The sequence below is a fragment of the Drosophila serrata genome, unplaced genomic scaffold (genome assembly GCF_035046125.1).
Source record: "Drosophila serrata isolate PLE 108 unplaced genomic scaffold, ASM3504612v1 contig_276, whole genome shotgun sequence".
In the NCBI taxonomy this organism is placed as follows: domain Eukaryota; kingdom Metazoa; phylum Arthropoda; class Insecta; order Diptera; family Drosophilidae; genus Drosophila; species Drosophila serrata.
Genome location: NW_028257174.1, coordinates 11,196,588 through 11,214,709, shown reverse-complemented (window position 1 = coordinate 11,214,709; position 18,122 = coordinate 11,196,588). Strand labels below are relative to the sequence as shown.

The window sequence follows — 18,122 nt, the reverse complement described above, 5'->3', positions numbered from 1 at the left end:
GCTGCAGTCCAGAGGGAAATTAATCCACACTAAAGTGTTTATGTTTAGGAATTTAAAATTGAACTATTGATTTGAGTTGATTAAGAGACTTAAATAGGTCTTGATTGATTTATAAAATGGTTTAATTTGAAGCCTGAAGTCTAAAGATACATTTCTTATTAGTTAATATAGTAAATGTTTTAAATACACTCTCTTTTGTGTATAGACTTCAATTAATTCGCATTTTAAACACATTTCTTTAGACTTCTTGGATTTCTCTTGACTCCTTGTAACCTTCAGTTTGCTTCGATCCCTGACTTTAAAACCCATTGGGAACTGGTTGTTGAGCTTTTCTAGAAGTCCAGTCATCATCAATTCCATCATCTCTGGGGCATTTTAATGCGTTCCCCCAAGCGCGCTGATTATTATGAAATGTTGTCGCTGTTGTCATTATTATTGCTGAAATCATCAGACGACCACTTCTTCGGTTCCCCTTGTACATTTATATATATATATATATGTATAGATATTTTCTCTTTTTTTCTGGTTCTGTGGGTTGTTTTCCTTATCGCGGTTGCATCGTCATCACTTGTATATTGCAGTTCCCATCGTTGTCGTCGGCGGTTAAACAAAATAAGGGAGCAGGGAACAAGGACAGAGGGAACTTGGCCTGCAACGCTTCGGTTGCGTTTTGTTGCCTGTTCCGGTGTCTGCTCCTTGGCTCCTTTTTTTTAACCTAGACATATCCCTATACCCCTATATAAATATAAATATATATATACATGTGTTTGGCATTCCTTTTTTTCCCTTTTCTGTGTTTGCTATCAACTTTAGCACCTTTCGGTGGCATTCGTTGCGTTACTTTTCTTATCTGAGCATTGTAGCTACATAAATGCTTTCACCTGGGCCAAGTTAGTGGGAAAAATGGCAACCATTCCTTGCTTTAAAGTAACCTTAAAGCTGATCAAAAGGTTTTAAGAGAGAATCTTGTATTGTTTAAAAAATTTGAAATTTAATAAACAAAAAACCCTCGAATACTTGCTTAAAATTTTCCCTCTAGCCTCCGCTTTATCTAAACATTATCCTCGCCGTTTTGAGCTTCATAAAAATGCGCATTTAAGGACACTATCTAAAACCAAAACGAATGCCAACTCCCTGGTGCCACATAATTTGTACTTAAATCGAGTGGAAAGACACGACCAGCCGCAATCTTAGACAAAGGCTTTGGTCTCTTTGGGTCTCCAAGAGTCTTGATGATTTTCATAAATGCCACATTAAAGTTGCCTTGTTTTTGGTCAAAAGTAAAGGAAGATGTTCAGAAAAGGGGAAGGGATTATCCAAAAGGACACTTTAGAACGCGAAATAACATGTAGTTAAGGGATACAAGGTGTTATTATTTATTATTGTTAATTGTTATTATAAAGCTTTAATAAGTTTCAATTTAAATAGTGTTCTTTTTGTGGTGTTTTAACAATAGTATTCTATAGTTTTCTCAAGTGAGAGGGTACCTTCCCATTCGTTATTAATTCCCTGCTAGTTAATTCTGCCGGTTTTTCTCAATTTATACAAGACGATCCACTGATCACTTTATAAGTAAGTATATCATCATTTATACATTGCCCCTGAGATAGAGTGAGTGAGGAGGGAAAAGAGCAGCCTCAGCCTGATTCAAGATGCGACTTTGTCTTTGTCATCTCTCAGCTTGGACATGTCTCGTTTTTACCGTTTTCGGTGTCTGGGGAATGCCAAAAATGTTGTGTGGATCTCTCAGAATGAGCCCCTGAAATGGAGAAGGGTAACTGTAAGACGGAGGGAGAGTCTCTGTCTTTAAGACATCCAAGAAGAAACTGAGACTGAGAACGAAGACTGAGCTTGAGCCAGAGCCTGAGAGCATTTTGTACAGTTTTGTTATGGAGAGGAGGCAGGGGAGATGGACTTCCATCTCGTTCTGGTCATTTATATTGTGGAGTTTCTTTCAATCCCCACCAGCTACCCAGCTCTTTAGCTCTTCAGCTCCAGCTCCAGCTCCAGCTTCAGCTTCAGCTCCATGTGCATGTGTCAAGTGGACTTGTTTAATAATTTATGATGAGGCCAAAAACGTAGATCGTGCGTTGCGCATTGCCGGCCATTAATCATGGCCAAGGCAGAAAAGGCTGGCAAGGCTGGCCAAGACTGAGGGAAGAAGAGGCAGAGAGCCAAGAAATGGACGGGTTTCCGCCAAGAAGGAGGTGGAGTCACTCTGGCCGGGACAGGACAGTTGGCTGCTGTAGTAAAAGTTCAATTACCCGCCAAATCAAAATTCAATCTGCTTCACCGAAGAGCAGCAAAAATAAAGCACACAAAAAATACGACAACAACAAAAAAAAGTGGACACAAAAACAAACAAAATGTAAGTAAAGAGCCACAGTAGTACCAATGAGAAGGATGTGTGTGTGTACTATATACACTGTACACTGCATATTGACTGTGTGGACCATCATGGCCTGTAGGACTTGTGCAGACTGCAGACTGTAGACTGCAATGTGGCAAAATCAAAAATTCCAAACGCATACGCCAGACAACCATGAAGTGGAGGAGATGCGATGCGATGCAATGCAATGCGATGCGATGCGATGCGATGCAGGAAAGCCAAAAGCGAGTCATGTCATGGCGGGTGGATTGGGATGGATGCGACTGATGGACGGACAGATCGGCTAAAGGGGGTTTCGGAGGAGGTTTCGGGGATACATGGACTGCCTGCCAGAAGGGGTTTCCACAGGGGCACATCGAAGAGGCCACTTAGCCACGCCACAGATCAGATGACAGCAGCCCAAGACGCGACCAGGATAACAGACGGCGCGCACAAACAAAAAAAAAAAAAAGAAAAGAAAAACGGAACGGCAACAAAAAAAAAAAATGCCAAACTTCGGCTCAAATCCAAAAAAAAACACTGTGAAATCCAGGCCCAAGGAATACCATTAAAGCCAGGTCAACACAGGTTTTGGGAATACTCTTGTTTTGGCAGTTAAATTGTTGAAAAATGATCATTTGCTAAGCCAAAGAATGAATCTATAATAAATTAAAGTCAAGTTAAAGTATAAATTGAAAGTTTTATAGTAGATTTTCAAATATTTTGCCTTGAAATAAAAATAAAAATTAATTTAAATCAAGCACCGATAATTAAGATTTATCAATATATAATATGAACTTTTTTATAATATAGATACTCAAACCTTTAGTCTATTTTATTATTATTTATTAAATTAGGTTAATTTATAGATATTATAAAAAGACTCTTAAGATACTTAAACCCCTCTATTTTATTAACTGATCTATTTATTAAACTCCCTTTAAGATATGCTTAAATATATTAAATCATAGAATACCCTAAAAAAGTTGATGGACACAAGGCTTGCTTCTGAGTTTTGGGGAACGAGTAACGCGGATTTTTTTTTGTTGTATCCTCAAATGCGTGAGGAGTCCCCGTTACCCAATGCTCCCCCCCTGCTTAACCCCCAGCTGCTCCTTTATCCCCTCTCTCCCACTGCCCTCCCCCCCTCTGGCTTCGCCCATGGCCATGTGCCACGTAGTAGGTGCAAGCATAAGCGCTACTAATCTGCTACTCAGTGGCGTATCAGGCTAAAGGCAGCAGCCGAGTCGAGGCATGCCACCAAACAAAACCAACTGGCAAACAAACAAACGGATGAGATGAGCGGATGAGGTCAGCGGGGGGAAGCAGAGAGAGAGAGAGAGAGACAGAGAGAGGGAGAGAAAGAGACGGGGGAATGGGGAGCAAGGAGCTGGAAGCTGGAAGCTGCGAGCCGGTAGCCGGGAGCGGGGCGACAGGTCGTGTGAGTGATCAGACAGCCGCAGATTACGTATACGACGCGTTGCTCGCGGACAATGGGAAGTTGGCTCTTTTATAGCCAACTTAGCGGTATATTTTTTGAGATTTTAAAAGCCAAAAAATAAAAGATACTATTGCCAAAGATATTGTTCAACAATCTTAACATTCACTTTAATAAATATAATTTTTTAAATTATATAAAAAGGTTTTAATGGTATATTGCAAATATACACTTTGAAATGATTTCTTTGTATAGATTTATTTTGGCTTAGAAAAAGTTTAAGGAGCTTTTTACAAAAAAAAAATTAGAAAATATGTAAATGTTAAAATATTCTTAAAATTAATCTATAATATTTTAGAATGTTATAAAAGTAATCAATGATATTTAAGTCTCTAAAAATATTAAATCTGACATAGAAAAGGTGTAAGATAATGTAAAAGAAAATTATTTAGGAAATATGGGAATATATTCATAAATTAATCAAAAATTCTCAAGACCTTTATTAAGTTTCTAAGAAAAATTACAAACTTTTTAACATAATTAATTCTTCAATAATATTATTATTATTTTAACCCACTCTAAGCACCTTTTTGGCTATTTTTTCTGCCTAATCCTTGGATGTCAACTCCGATGAAAAAGTCCAGGAAAATGGTGAGGGGGACACGCTTAACTTTCTGACTTTTGGCTGCGGCTTCTGTGGCTGCCGCTGCTGCTGCTGCTGCGTCTTCACATGCTGATGCAGCACAAGTCGGAATCGAAACAGCAAAAACAACTAAGAAAAAAATACGAGGGAAAAAAGACCAACTCTTGATGCTTTTTCTTACGGCTTCTGGCCCAGCTCCTACTCCTCATCCCTCCTCACCTTCCTGGATGCTGGGGAATCTGCTTAAAAAGTCCGCTCAGGTTTTGTCTGTGCCGCAGCAGCAGCAGCAGCAGCAGCAGCAGCAGCCTTCCTTCATTTGTTATTCAAAAGTTTCTTGCTCTGCACTTCTCCTTCTTATTCCGCCGGGCCTTTATTTATTTATTTTATTTTGCCTGATTTCATTTCATTTTGTTTCACTTCATTTCATACCTTTTGCCATTCCATTCCACTCTATTCCATTTCATACCATTATTCCTCACGTACGCAGACACTGTCCAAGTGCTTAACTTGATTTTTTTTGTGCTTTATATATATATATAATATATATATGTGTATATGGAGAACAGAATTTACGTAAGTTCTCTAGTCTCCAATTTTGGTCACAGGAATTCCTCAAAATGTCCCCTGGAATTTCTACCATTAAAATAAATAAAACAACTGGAGATGGAATGCCACTGTTGGGGAATGTTGAAATAAAACAAATTAACCAAAATGAGAAACCTCAGAAAATGCATACAAAATGTTTTGACTTAATGGAGGCTAAACGAAGTAAGGATCATTACCATAAAAAGGTTTTATAATTAAATCAATCAAGTGATCACTTTTTTATTGGTTAAAAACACAAAACAAGAAGAAGCTGTGACTGCAATTGGTAGGAAACTACTAATGGAGTTTGATTAAGTATATAAATTATTAAAATAAAGTAATAAATTAAGAAAACTGGGAGTGTTCTTACCTTAAACCGGCCTTTTTTAGAGGGATTTTTGTATTTAGAATGGAGGAGCTGTAAATATATAGAGAAATAAAACATAAATATAGAAACATGGTAATATTATATTATTAATAGAAGAAAAGTTATAAGAAAAAACGCTAAATTAAGTACATCATAATTCAGTTAAATTATGATTAATTTCCAAGCGGAAAACTGTTTTGTGTTAGTTTTTATTAGGTTAACAAATCTGCATATTAATTTAAAACTTTTTAAAATTTTACATTTTTTTAAAATTTTTTTTGTCAATTTTATCGATGTAACCCCTTCGAAAATTTTGAAAAAATTTCAAAAATTTATTTTATTAACCAGACATGTCTTTATCAATTCTCCTGTTAAAGTTGATCAAGAATATATATGATTTATAGGGTCGGAAATGATTCCTTCACTGTTTTATATGCTTCTGACTGAAGTTATTATACCCTGAAAGGGTATACAAATAAATGCACAAACTTGTAAATTATAAAGCTCATGAGCTTTACATATAAACAGCTATGAAGTTATTGTAATATTTAAATTAAATTCCATAAATATAAGTATTTAAAATAGTGGCATAGAATTTCAAAGTTCCATGTAACTAAAAACATTTTAATAAGTTTTATCTTTGTAGAAATGACGTGTGCATGTGCAAGAGTTCATGGCCCATACATACATATATATATTTGATTTCATTTGCGGAAATTGTTTGATAAGCATTTTCCCCATAAAACCAGCAAAATTTACGAGCAAACTAAAATTTAGTTTGAACTTTTCTCTATTTTATACATATATATACATATTTATATATTTTATTTTGTGGCTCTAGAGAATTTATGGCCAACTGTTTGTTAAATTTATTTAAAATTATAACATATATGTACATATATTCCGTTTTAGGTTTTTTTTTGTTTATACTGATAACCAATGCCAAATAAATATAAATTCATACACTTTTTCGTGATTTTTCTTAATCAAAATTGTTTTCAATTTTGAAAGAAGAAGTTGCTTCCGTGACGAGATAATGCAGAAAAAGCACGATGTTGAAATGGAATGAAAACATAAAAAATAAATTGCAACGCCGTCCCATAATGCTGGCTAAATATGTGTAAACACTAATTATGTTAATTATACTTTTTTGCGTTTGCCGTCGCCGTTGCCGTTGCCTTTGCCAGCAATTATGCTAATTGTATTTTCAATTATTATATGCTTATTTATTATTATTTCTCAGCGTGCCTCGAACAGCTTCATTGTTGTTTTTGCTGATGATTAAAATTATACAAACGAGACTCGATTTATGAAAAATACAGCGAGTAACAAAAAAAAAAAAAAAAACCAAAGGTAAATAATAAAAAAACAAAAATTAATGGTTGGTGGAAAAAAATGCCAACCAAAATTACGTTGCATGAATTTTAAGATGATTTTATTATTCCCGGTCAATCGTTTGCAACCGAAATTAAATTGATTTTGCTTTACAAGCCCAGACTCAACCTGAACCCTCCCCATACAGAATTTGCCTTCTCGCCAGGTTACAATGGTCCAAGTCTGGACATATAATTACACCCACATGCAGGCAGACATAATGTATTCACACATATTCATTAAATAATTATGTCCATAATTAAAAACGAAGCGAAAGGAGCGGAACGGGCCAAAAGGGACAGCTGGCCACAAAGTACGAAATGTCTGGGATTCAACACGAAGGCGAGAACAATAACGAGAAGGGTCCAAGAAATGGAACGAGAAGGGAGAAAGAGAAGGGAGTTGGGATCGAGAAAGAGAAGGAGAACGAGCATGAAAATGAGAACGAGAAAGATTACTAGAGCAAGAACTTAACAGAGAACAAAAATGAGACAAATAAGGAGAAAGATAACCACAGCTAGAACGAGAAGGAAAAAGAGAACGAGATCGAGAAAGGAATTAAGATCAAGATCGATAACTAGAATGAGAAAAGAACGATTAATTAAATACACTTCTCTGTACATTTAGAAACCCTTTAATCTGTGAGATACTCTCCACTTTGCTCTTAGCCCGTATTACTTTAATTTTTTTTGTAGTCGTCCATTAAAATCGGAATACTATATAATATAACTAGGATCAGTATGTATCAATGAACATTAAGTAACTTTGATAAGTAAGTAACTCTAATCAGTATGTAACTGTGATCAAAAATTAACTATGATCAGTAAGTATCTATGCCCAATAAGTAAATATGAACATTAAGTAACTATGATCAGTAATTAACTATGATTAGTAAGTATCTATGATCAGCAAGTATCAATGAACATTAAGTAACTAAGATAAGTAAGTAATTATAATCAGCAAGTACCTATGACCACTAAATAACTATGATCAGTAAGTATCTCTGACCAGTAAGTATGTATGATCAGTTACTAACTTTAAACACTAACAAACAATGACTTGCAACTTTTCTAACACAACACATATCTGAGACTTGGCTGGTAGAAGTCACTTCGTTCCGGGGATGTTAGAACCAATTGGGAATCATATGCACAGATGTGCGAGATACATTTTAGAACAAATTTAAGAGCAAGCTATGTGAATGAAACTATGGAGTTATTCTTCTATATAATTTTACTATAATATAAGTCGGAGCATGGCGAATCGGTGGACTATATATATATAGAAACAATCGGAAAATTTTAAGAACAAACTTATAACTTTTCCAGTTTTCAACAGATTTTCATCAAATTTGATACATGGCCATTATATATTAATCTAGAATTGTGTGTAAAATTGTATAAAAATCGGACTACTATATCAGATATCTGTCATACAAAGCAGTATTACTTTAATGTTTTTTTTTAACACAAATAAAAATAATTTATATTGTATATATTCCTAGTGATCGAATTTCAATCTGCAAGGGTATATAAAGTTCGGCGTGCGGAAGTTAGCTTCCTGTCTTGTTATAAATAAACTTTTTCTTAACTTACCAAGGGCCTATGGTGTTTATTAGCGCCACCTGGTATATTTTAAACGATAACAGCTGCCAGCGATCTATATGGCTTGTTTATATAGACTGACAGCAGTTCATAATTGCCCCCCAGCCCAGCCCCAAAAACCATTTCCATCAATCTACTCCATCTGTGGAATATATGTATGTGTGTATATACATATATATTTTTTATTTTTCACTCCGAGTGCAATCTTAAAAATTGCAGAAAAAAAATGGAGGAGTAAATGGAGGAGGCTGGTAAAAATTGACGCCTTCGCTTGGCATTTGTTTAATTAAAGTGATGTCCTCCCCCGGCAACATTTTCCCGTCCCGCGGCGGACGAGTGCAAAAAATCAGAAGCCGCTGGCATTATTTAAAATGCAACGCAATGCGGCGCTCGAAATGCAATCAATGTGAATTAAATTCCCCAACTGGGACCAGCACAAAGCGTGTGGCTGGGAAAAATCCCAGGGGAGAGGCGGTGGAAAATTGGGGTGGTGGCGGGGAAGGGGGTTTGGGGGAAACAGGAATCAGAGTCACAATCTGAATCCAGAATCCGGTGCAGGTCAGGTCAGGGATTGGGGTCAGTGTTCAGTTCGGCCGCAAATATTTTATCCAAACTCCGTCAGTGAACAGAAAAATCGAGAGGAAAAAATATATATATTTACAAAAAAGGATTTAAAAAAGAGGCAATAGGAAAAAAAGCCTCTGCCCAGCAAGAAAAATCAGGAAAAATTTAATTGAGCGTGAAATATTTCACCCTGGCTTGTGTGTGTGTGAATGCATTCAAGGTGTTTCTGCAAAATGCTTTGTCAATGTTATCTCTGTCCCTGGCATTTTGTTTATGACATAAATAATTTGTAAATCAACAAACTTTCAACTTGTCTTCTGCTTTCCTACCATATATAAAAAATTAAACCATTTGAAAGGATTTAAAAGGAGAGTAGAGAGAGAGAAAAAGTCGTTCAACTATTTAATGCATAAATAAGCTGGGGAATTATTTAGATATTTCTCTTGGCACAATCCAACAATGCATTTATTCTCTCTTTTTTCTCTCTCAAATATTTATATTTATATATATATATATAGTATATATTTTTTAATACCAATATCGTTGCTTTTGTTTGCCGTTTTTGTGATGAGAAATTTAAATTGGTTGAAACTTAAATTCTTGGGAAACACGAACAAGTTGAATTGGAACTTAATTTGGCAAATTAAATTGCAACATTTTTGTAAAGTTCATATTGTCTTTAGATATATATATATTTTTAAGTTATTCATAGAGCTGTAAATAAATAAGAATAACTAAGGCTTTCCCTTTAGTATCTCTGCTTAAAGCTTAGTTACTTTTCAACCCCAATATGCTCCTTCCTTCCCTTTTGAGGAAGTGAAATAAAAGAATTCTTTTTCAATTGCTTTCACTTATTGTTTTATGCTTTGATTTTTTTCCTGTACTTTGTTTTGTTTTGTTTTGTTGGTCACGCAATTAATTTCTGCACGCAAAGTTTTGTTGGCCGCCTGGCGAAACAATAGCCTTGAATGAACGCCCACCCAATGCCACCCATGGCTGCCCTTTTTACAGGGTATATACTAGGGACTAGAGTTTTATGATTTCTATCAGAAGTTTACCATAAGGCCAAGGATAATGTATAGCAAGTGCTGGATTTATATAAATAATATCTCTGGCTTAAATCTGTCTAGAGTACGATGCTAATAATGGTAATATTTATTTTCAAGAGGTATCAAGACTACTCTAGGTGCCCAGGATCCTACAAATGCTAACAGGAGTCGTCTTTAAATCGAGAAAGGATAGTGTATAAATATTGCTGGATTAAAACATATATTATATAAGAGTTGAAGAAGGATAAGGCTTAAAGATGATCCTAATGATGGTAATATTATATTTCTAAGAGGTGTTACAGGTTGAGTTTAGCTACTAACGAGCATTTATATTTTAATAACTATTTTATATTGTTTGAAAAATCTTTATAAAGGTTTATAATATTTTAAAAAATAGTTTTGTAAATTTTGAATAGTTCAAAATGTAAGTTCTATATAAAATGCTTATTATAGATGAATATAATAGGGTATTCCTAGCTTCAACCCCGGGTTAGTCTTAGTGATTTCCCTTGAAGTACCTAGGCATTGTCTTGGAAATTTTCCTCCCTTTAGCAGACCCCACTCCCACTCATTTTCCCCCGTTCCTTTCCCCTTCTGGCTAACCCTCAACTGCCGTATGATCGTTATTATTAGAAAAGTTTTATGCACAATATTTTTTCTTGTTCTTTTTTTCTCGATTGCCATGACTCTGGAGGCCCTTTTGCTCCTTTGTCTCCTTTTGGCTACTTGTTGTTGCCTTTGTTTTGTTTGCACCTTCTCCTTGACCAACTCCTCCCCCACTCCCACTGTTGTCTTAACCCTTACCCCTACCCGGGTTAAGGCATTGGCATTGCTTAACCCCCGAATGCCAGCCATCATACATCGTTTATGTTACGTGACTTGTTTGCCAGATGAATGCAAAATAACAGACCGGGGGAGAGAAAAATTGGACAGGGTGTGTTGGAAAAATTCTTACACACACATATGTCCGAGGGTGTACATGCGACGGCTGGAAAAACAGCGGAAAAATCAACAGAAAAAAAGGAAAACAGTAGGACCAACAGGAGAACACAAAAAGAAAACACACATAAGACAGAGAATGGAAAATAAGACTGAGAATTGAGAATGAGAGAAGGAGAGGAAGAGGGCGGCTTTGATAATGAGACCAAATTAAGCGATGGCCCCAGGGAGAAAGTGGAGAAAGTAGGCTCAAGACGAGAGAGGAGATGGAATGGAAGGTCGAAAAGAGGTCCTAAGTCCTTGGGTCGATCGAAAAAATATACTTAAAGAGCTTTTGCAAGTCAGGGAAATCTTTTATACAGTTCCCCATGTCCAAATTAATCAAAATATATTAGATTTTGCTTTAAAAAGCCTTAAAATTAAACATAAGTAACATAACAATAATATCTTTAAAGATTGATAATTATAAATCCATTAAAAAGAAAGGAAAACCATGCTTTTGGCAAGTGCAAGGATGCTCTCCTTCTCTATTTATCATATAATTCTTTTGCATTTCCCCCTTCCCATACATTCTGGAAAAGTCTGTCCACATGGAAAACTCAACAAACGGTGGCTTTCCCCCAACCCACCCGGAATCGACTTATTGTAAAGTTTCCTTTTTTTTTGCTGTCTCCGGCCTCTGAGCCTTAATCATTTTATCGATCCCTGTTATTGTTGCTGCTTTTAATGCATATTAAACAGATGTAAAAATTTACACTTCAATTACAACAACTTAAGCATGAAGCACAACAACAGCTGTAAAGGATATTCAGCGGGGGAAAAAATATATACGTATGTATAAGGAAAGCCGAATGAACTGCTGCAAGGATGGATGGAAAAAAAAGGCTGAGAACTGTAAATGATGCTTCAGGGGAAATCACAATTTAAAGCGAAAGACAACAAAAACAAAGGCAAATGAAGGGGAAAACAGGAGCAGAAAGGAAGAAGAAAAGAAAAACAATAATAAATAAGAAAAATAAGAGCAGTATAAGGGGAAAAAATTAAATAAAACCAAAAAAAAGGGCATCAAAACAAAGCAAGTCAGCGTGATAAAGGAAAGGTGTATTTAATTTAATTATTAAATAAATTAAATAGATACAAAATATATCAAATAAATAAATAAGTATTAAATCAAAGTTTAAAATCTCATAACTAAGCCAAAAAAACATTAATTTTAATTCGGAAAGCTTTCCTATGTTTGTTTTAATAAGTTTAATAAATCTGCATACTTAATTTAAATGTTTAGAAAATTTAAAATTTGTTGATTTTTTTTGGGGAATTTTAAAGATGTGACCCCTTAAAAAAATTTGAAAAAATGAAAAAAAAAAAAAATGTTGGCTGCGGGGATGTCTAGATCGGCTTGGCTGTTGATGCTGATCAAGAATATATATGATTTATAGGGTCGGAAATGATTTTTCACATCGTTACAAGCTTCAGACTAAAATGAAAACACCCTAAAAGGGTAAAAAAAAAAATATATAACTGAAAGTGTTCACGAAGCGTGATCATTGATTCCTTGGCAAAATCAAAGAAATGTATTACGATTTATAATTTAAATATAATACACATTTATTATGTATCTTGAATTTATATAATAATATAACCTCGATTAATGTTTATTAAATCTCAGTCTAAAATTACTCGACTTTTTAAAAATCCTCAATTAAAAACATTACTTTTATAACTCTTCTAAATAAATTATTCTTTAACGCGCCCATTAAATTAAAAAGAAGGAAATAAATTCACTAAAATTCATACAAACTCTCTTTAAGAATCAACAATGCCTTGTCAGCCTTTTTAGGGCATCAATAAGGATCTCCGACTTGTAAGCTGTTTTTGTTGCGGCTAAAATTACAAGTAATTGAACCTCAAGATGTTGCTCCCTGTTTTGTTTTTTTTCTCTCTCTCTCTCTCTCTCTCTTATTTTTGGGAAACATGTGTGCGGCATCGGTGGTAAATAGCAACAAAAACAACAACAGGGTCAGGAAAAAAATAAGGAGGAGAAGGAGGAGGAGGGTTGAGGTGTAACAGCAGGATACAGAACCCCGAGAAAAGATACAAAAAAAAAAGAAAAACAAAAAAGGTTTCATGGGAAACGGTTGCCGTTTCAAGGGGGCGTGGCCAAATCGCAACAAAAAAAGGGAAACATCACACACACACAAATACACAAAGGAACCGAAACCGAAACCCAGAAACCCAAGGAAGCTGGAAGATTTCTCCACAGAATGTGTTTTATTTTATCGATCAATCGATCATACTTAGCTGGGACATAAACCAGCTGTCTCTCCATCTCTCTCTCTCCTTCCTTCCTTCGCTTGTGCACATTTAACGGTAACCATTAACCCCCAAGGGACACGCCCCATTCTGGTTCTGATGGGCGAAATGAGATCACAGCCAAAAGGTGTTTAAAGATTGCCTCAGAAAGATGGGAACCGAAAGGAGAAGTCCGTTTTGGATTCAATTTCATGTCCAAATATTTGGAAAGCAATTAAAGGTGGCGATGATCCTTGAGGATCTTGAATATATAACAAACATTATGGTACCTAAGTATCCTGAGTATATATTAAACATAATTATTCTTAAAGATCTTGAATATATATCAAACATCAGCCTTAACCTACGGTTAACCAGTAACTATTATAATTGGTCAAGAAACTTATAAAATTTATTCAGATTTGATGCCAGCATTATAAGGTTTTTTAAATCTATTAATTATACAAGACACTTTTTAAGTATATTATGACAATTTTTGGTAATGTTTCTGCCTGAATGATGAAGGTTTTTAAAGTCTCTAAATTATATATAATATAAGGCCTTTTCAGGATATATTTCTGCCTGAATAAAGTCGAATAATTTAATATTTCATAAAACCTACTGTATTTGTCTAAAACTGTGCAGTATTCCTCTAAAATCAACAATATTTCTCTAAAAATCAACAATATTTCTCTTAAACTTTACAATATTCCTCTAAAAATCAACAACATTTCTCTTAGAATATAAAATATTTCTCTAAAAATCAACATAATATTTCCTTTGAGCTTTCAAATTCAACTTTCCTTACTCTTTGATGTCCAAAAAAGAGATGATATATTTTTGGCAATATTAAAACCGGAAATGTGAAGGAGAATTCTGGTTCTGGTCAATAAATTGAAATGCTTTCCCTCTCTCTTTCTGCCAGGATAAGACACAAGGCAAGACAGCATAAATTCAACTTATTTCTCACAGATTTCAAAGTAAATATGCAAAATATTTCTTAGTACCACATTAATGCATCAGGCCAAAAAGGGAGTGGGCAGAGGCGTCGCGTCGCAGAGGCGTCTGTACAGATGATAGAGGGGGTTCGGGTTTTCTGGGGTGTGACTCGCTTGGCTGGGCGACGTCACTCACACTCACACTTATAGACAAATGTGGGCGAGATAGCTCAGGAAGCGGCTACAAAAAAAAATTTTGAGAAAAAAGAAAACAGGAAAAGAAGGTCTAAAGAAACCCGGAATACCCTTCCTAAGAGAGAGTATTAAAATTATTAACAAATAATTAACTTTGATCTAAAGCAAAGCAAAGCACTTTTGTGGATACTTAGGCTCCCTTGTTTTGATTTTCTACAAAAGAAAATAATAGTTCTTTTAAAGGAAATTATGGAAGAAAGCCAAGGCTTCAAGGGCTTTGAATATATCTTAAAAAAAAACTCTTAAAACCCATATGTTTAAACCAAAATTGTTAATACCCCATCATCTTGGGAGGGCAGGCGGAAAAACACACACTCTGAGACCCCAGAGAAGAAAAACGAAGAAAAAGGCGAAAAACCGGCACGATATGGAGAGAACGAGAAGAAGGCAAAAGCCGAACTATGCGAAAAGCGTGCAACAAACTATGCTTTCGTCTTGCTCCAACTTTGGGCTTTAACCCCTCCTCCCCCCTTTACACAGACGGCGAGCCCGTTCCGCTTAACCCCTCGGTGGCTGAGGCCAAGCTTAAATGTTGGCGGCATGTCATGGAAATAACATTAAAAACACATTAAAACCGCGAGTTTCTGGCCAGTCAACAGCAACAACAAAGGCAACAAACAAAAGCTAAGCGATGTGAGAAGCTCAGAGATATTACCACCAGACACACATATAGATATATATATATATATTATTGTGTAAATATATATCTACAAAGATGTATACTTATGTATCTTCTGTGCGACAAAGATGCGTTTCCCTCTCTTGGCAGACCATCCCGTTGTGGCTGTTGTTGATTTATCCCACCAAAAAGAAAAATAATAATAACAATAAAAAAAGAAAGAAAAAAAAGAAAAAAAAATGAATTCCAAAGAAATGCCAGGACATTAAAATAAGGATACCAAACAGCTGGGATTTTGGCCAACAAGTGCAAAAATGTTGGCATTTGCCTTTGAAATACTTTTTAATTTTATTAAATTCCTAGATCTATAAAGATAGATAAATTAAAAATACATAAAACAAATTAGAAGAATTAAATATTTATTAAATATAAATAAATATAATATAAGGACTTATAAACAAAAAACAGAACATTAAAGGTGTTGACATAGTGACCCCAATGATGAGGAAAAATCAGTTAGTAAACTGTATAGCGGATGTGCAAGAAAAACTCCAAGTAAAATTCAAAGTCAAGCCTTGTTTTCCACATTTTCCTGCCCTAAGAATTGTTCAGCAAACCTTAAGAAAAATAATAATAAATTACCAACTATATGGTACTATAATTATGAAAACAATGTTAGATGCTACCGGGGCAAAGTAAATTGCTTCCGTTTCGTTGACCCGCTAATCATCGGAAAAGCAATTAAGATGATTTTTCACGTGATGATTGAGGATGGGGGGAACTGCGCTACTCAACAAATCGATTTGCAACGCATATATTATATATATATATATATATATAGTTAATGCTAACTATATGTTTGGCAGTCACGCCTCATTAACTACAATACCAATAGCTCCCTTCCACCGCCTCTGTCGGCGCCAAATAAATACAATGAAAAACCAAAGAGCGGCAGCGAATAAACAAATTGTAAATTTACAACACGTAATATTAACGAATTTCTCGTTAACAATTTCCAAACAGCCATCATCATCAGGCAGAAACAGAAATTAACAAATTTTGTTTGCCAATCACACGTCAATGAATTATCATTAACAAACCCAATACAGATTGGGATAATGGGGCGGGGAAAATCACTATCATAATTGAGGTTAACCCCAAATAAAAGCCTAGCCACAGAGAGAGATGGTAAAAATTGATGAAATTACGGTCCAGGAAAGGGTATTACAAAAGGCTATTCAATTATTTTTCAGTCAACATTTGAGGCAAACACAATATAAATGTGAAAGGAAACTAAATTCGGGAAGCCGAGGCTTATATACCCTTGCAGAATCGAAAATCGATCAACGATATTTATTGATGCTTTTATATGACCAAATACATTCTTAAAATTCTCATAACTTAGCCAAAAAAGCTTTAATTTTCATTCGGAAAGCGCTCCTATGCTAGTTTTTATTAAATTAATAAATCTACATACTTAATTAAAATATTTAACAAATACAAATTTTTGATGAATTTTTTGACAATTTTAACGATAAAACCCCTTAAAAAATTAAAAAAAAAAATTTCAAATTTTTTTTTCTCTTCCCGATACGGCTAGATCGATTCAGCTGTTGATGCTGATCAAGAATATATATGATTTATAGGGTCGGAAATGATTACTTCACATCGTTTTAAGCTTCTGACTGAAATTATAATACCCTGCAAGGATATACAAATAAGGTGCGTAAAGTGTAACATTAGAGCAAATAAAATGTAAAAATAATAAAATAATATCAAGAGAAATAAATTTTAACAATAGAAAAACCAGCAAAAACCTTTAAAAATAATATTACACTATTAATCTTATTCATTTAAGAGTGATTTTAAAGGATTTCATGTATAATTTAAACCATATTTCTTATATATGACATCAAACTACCCTCAGTAGAAGTTATTCTAGTGATGACCTAATAAAAAAATACAGCTGCTTCCGAAGAAAAACAATAAATAATGGCACACACAACTTGACTCACATTTTGGCTTCAGAAAATCAATTTCGCAACGTTTAAAGTGTTGAAATCGAATAAAGATAAAGAGTGGCTTAAATATTTCAATAAAGAATTATGTATTTACCCCAAGACTATGGGCTTTATCAGCAAAAATTCTCACAGTTGGCATACCGCACCCTTTTTAACCCCTTGTTGTGTCGGGTCTCTAATCAATTTGCTTTGAACTCCAAAAAACTCGAATGAATGACTTGCCGCAATATGAATATCGTACATTGATATATATAGATGTGGGGTATTTGCTATATACACACACACTATATATGTATTTATTGTTTGTTGGCTTATGATTGATGATGCCATTGATTGATGCATGACGCGCTTTCCTTGCTTTTCCCGGGGCATCGTCGCGTCGTTTGTTGCCTTTTAATTGAATTTCCGAAAATATGCTGAAACTCAACTTTTGCATGCTTATCGGGGTAATACACGATACCTCCTCCTTTTCAGACTCCTCCTCCCTTCTCTCAAAGGAAAAACTGAACAAACTTTGTTGAAAATTTATGCGGAACGATAAGAAATTCGTTAGCCGTCATCATGGAAAAACATTTTATTGCAACATCATTCCATAGCTAACCGCAAAAGGAAAGAAAATTATAATAATAATAGGAAGCAGCTGAAAAAGTGGTAGATATTTATACGTTAAAGCTATAAGTCATTCGATATCTTTTTGTAGTTATATTGAGTGATTTGTTTATTTATTAAGGCTTTAAAAATATAAAACATATTTATTCTTAGTTCAACAAGGAAGAAGTTTGGTTTAATTAAAAGTTTCCTTAATCTTCAATTGTATTCCAACTTTAAAAAATAACAACCTTCCATAAAATCTCTCTAATTTATCATTTTTCTTTTTCTCTTAATTTTCAGGCATCAAAAACAGAGGCCCAGAAAAAACAAAGGAAGTGAGAAATGGTGAGTGAAATATTGTGAAAAATCCTTGAAAATTGCCTTCAATGTCTGCGTTTTATGATGATATAGTACACACACTCCACACAACTTCCTGTCTTGGCCTTTGATAAATCGCCAAGGCAAATCAAAATTG

At 34.7% G+C, this 18,122-nt stretch overlaps 1 protein-coding gene across 1 annotated transcript in view; it reads right to left on the bottom strand.

The window, feature by feature from the left end:
* The window catches only part of LOC110181950 (uncharacterized), a 102,614-nt gene that overhangs the window by 58,720 nt on the left and 25,772 nt on the right, over positions 1-18,122 (bottom strand). The window contains exon 3 of the mRNA XM_020949889.2: positions 5,405-5,452. The gene's annotated coding sequence lies outside the window, so the exon portion shown is untranslated. The remainder of the gene's footprint in view (positions 1-5,404; positions 5,453-18,122) is intronic.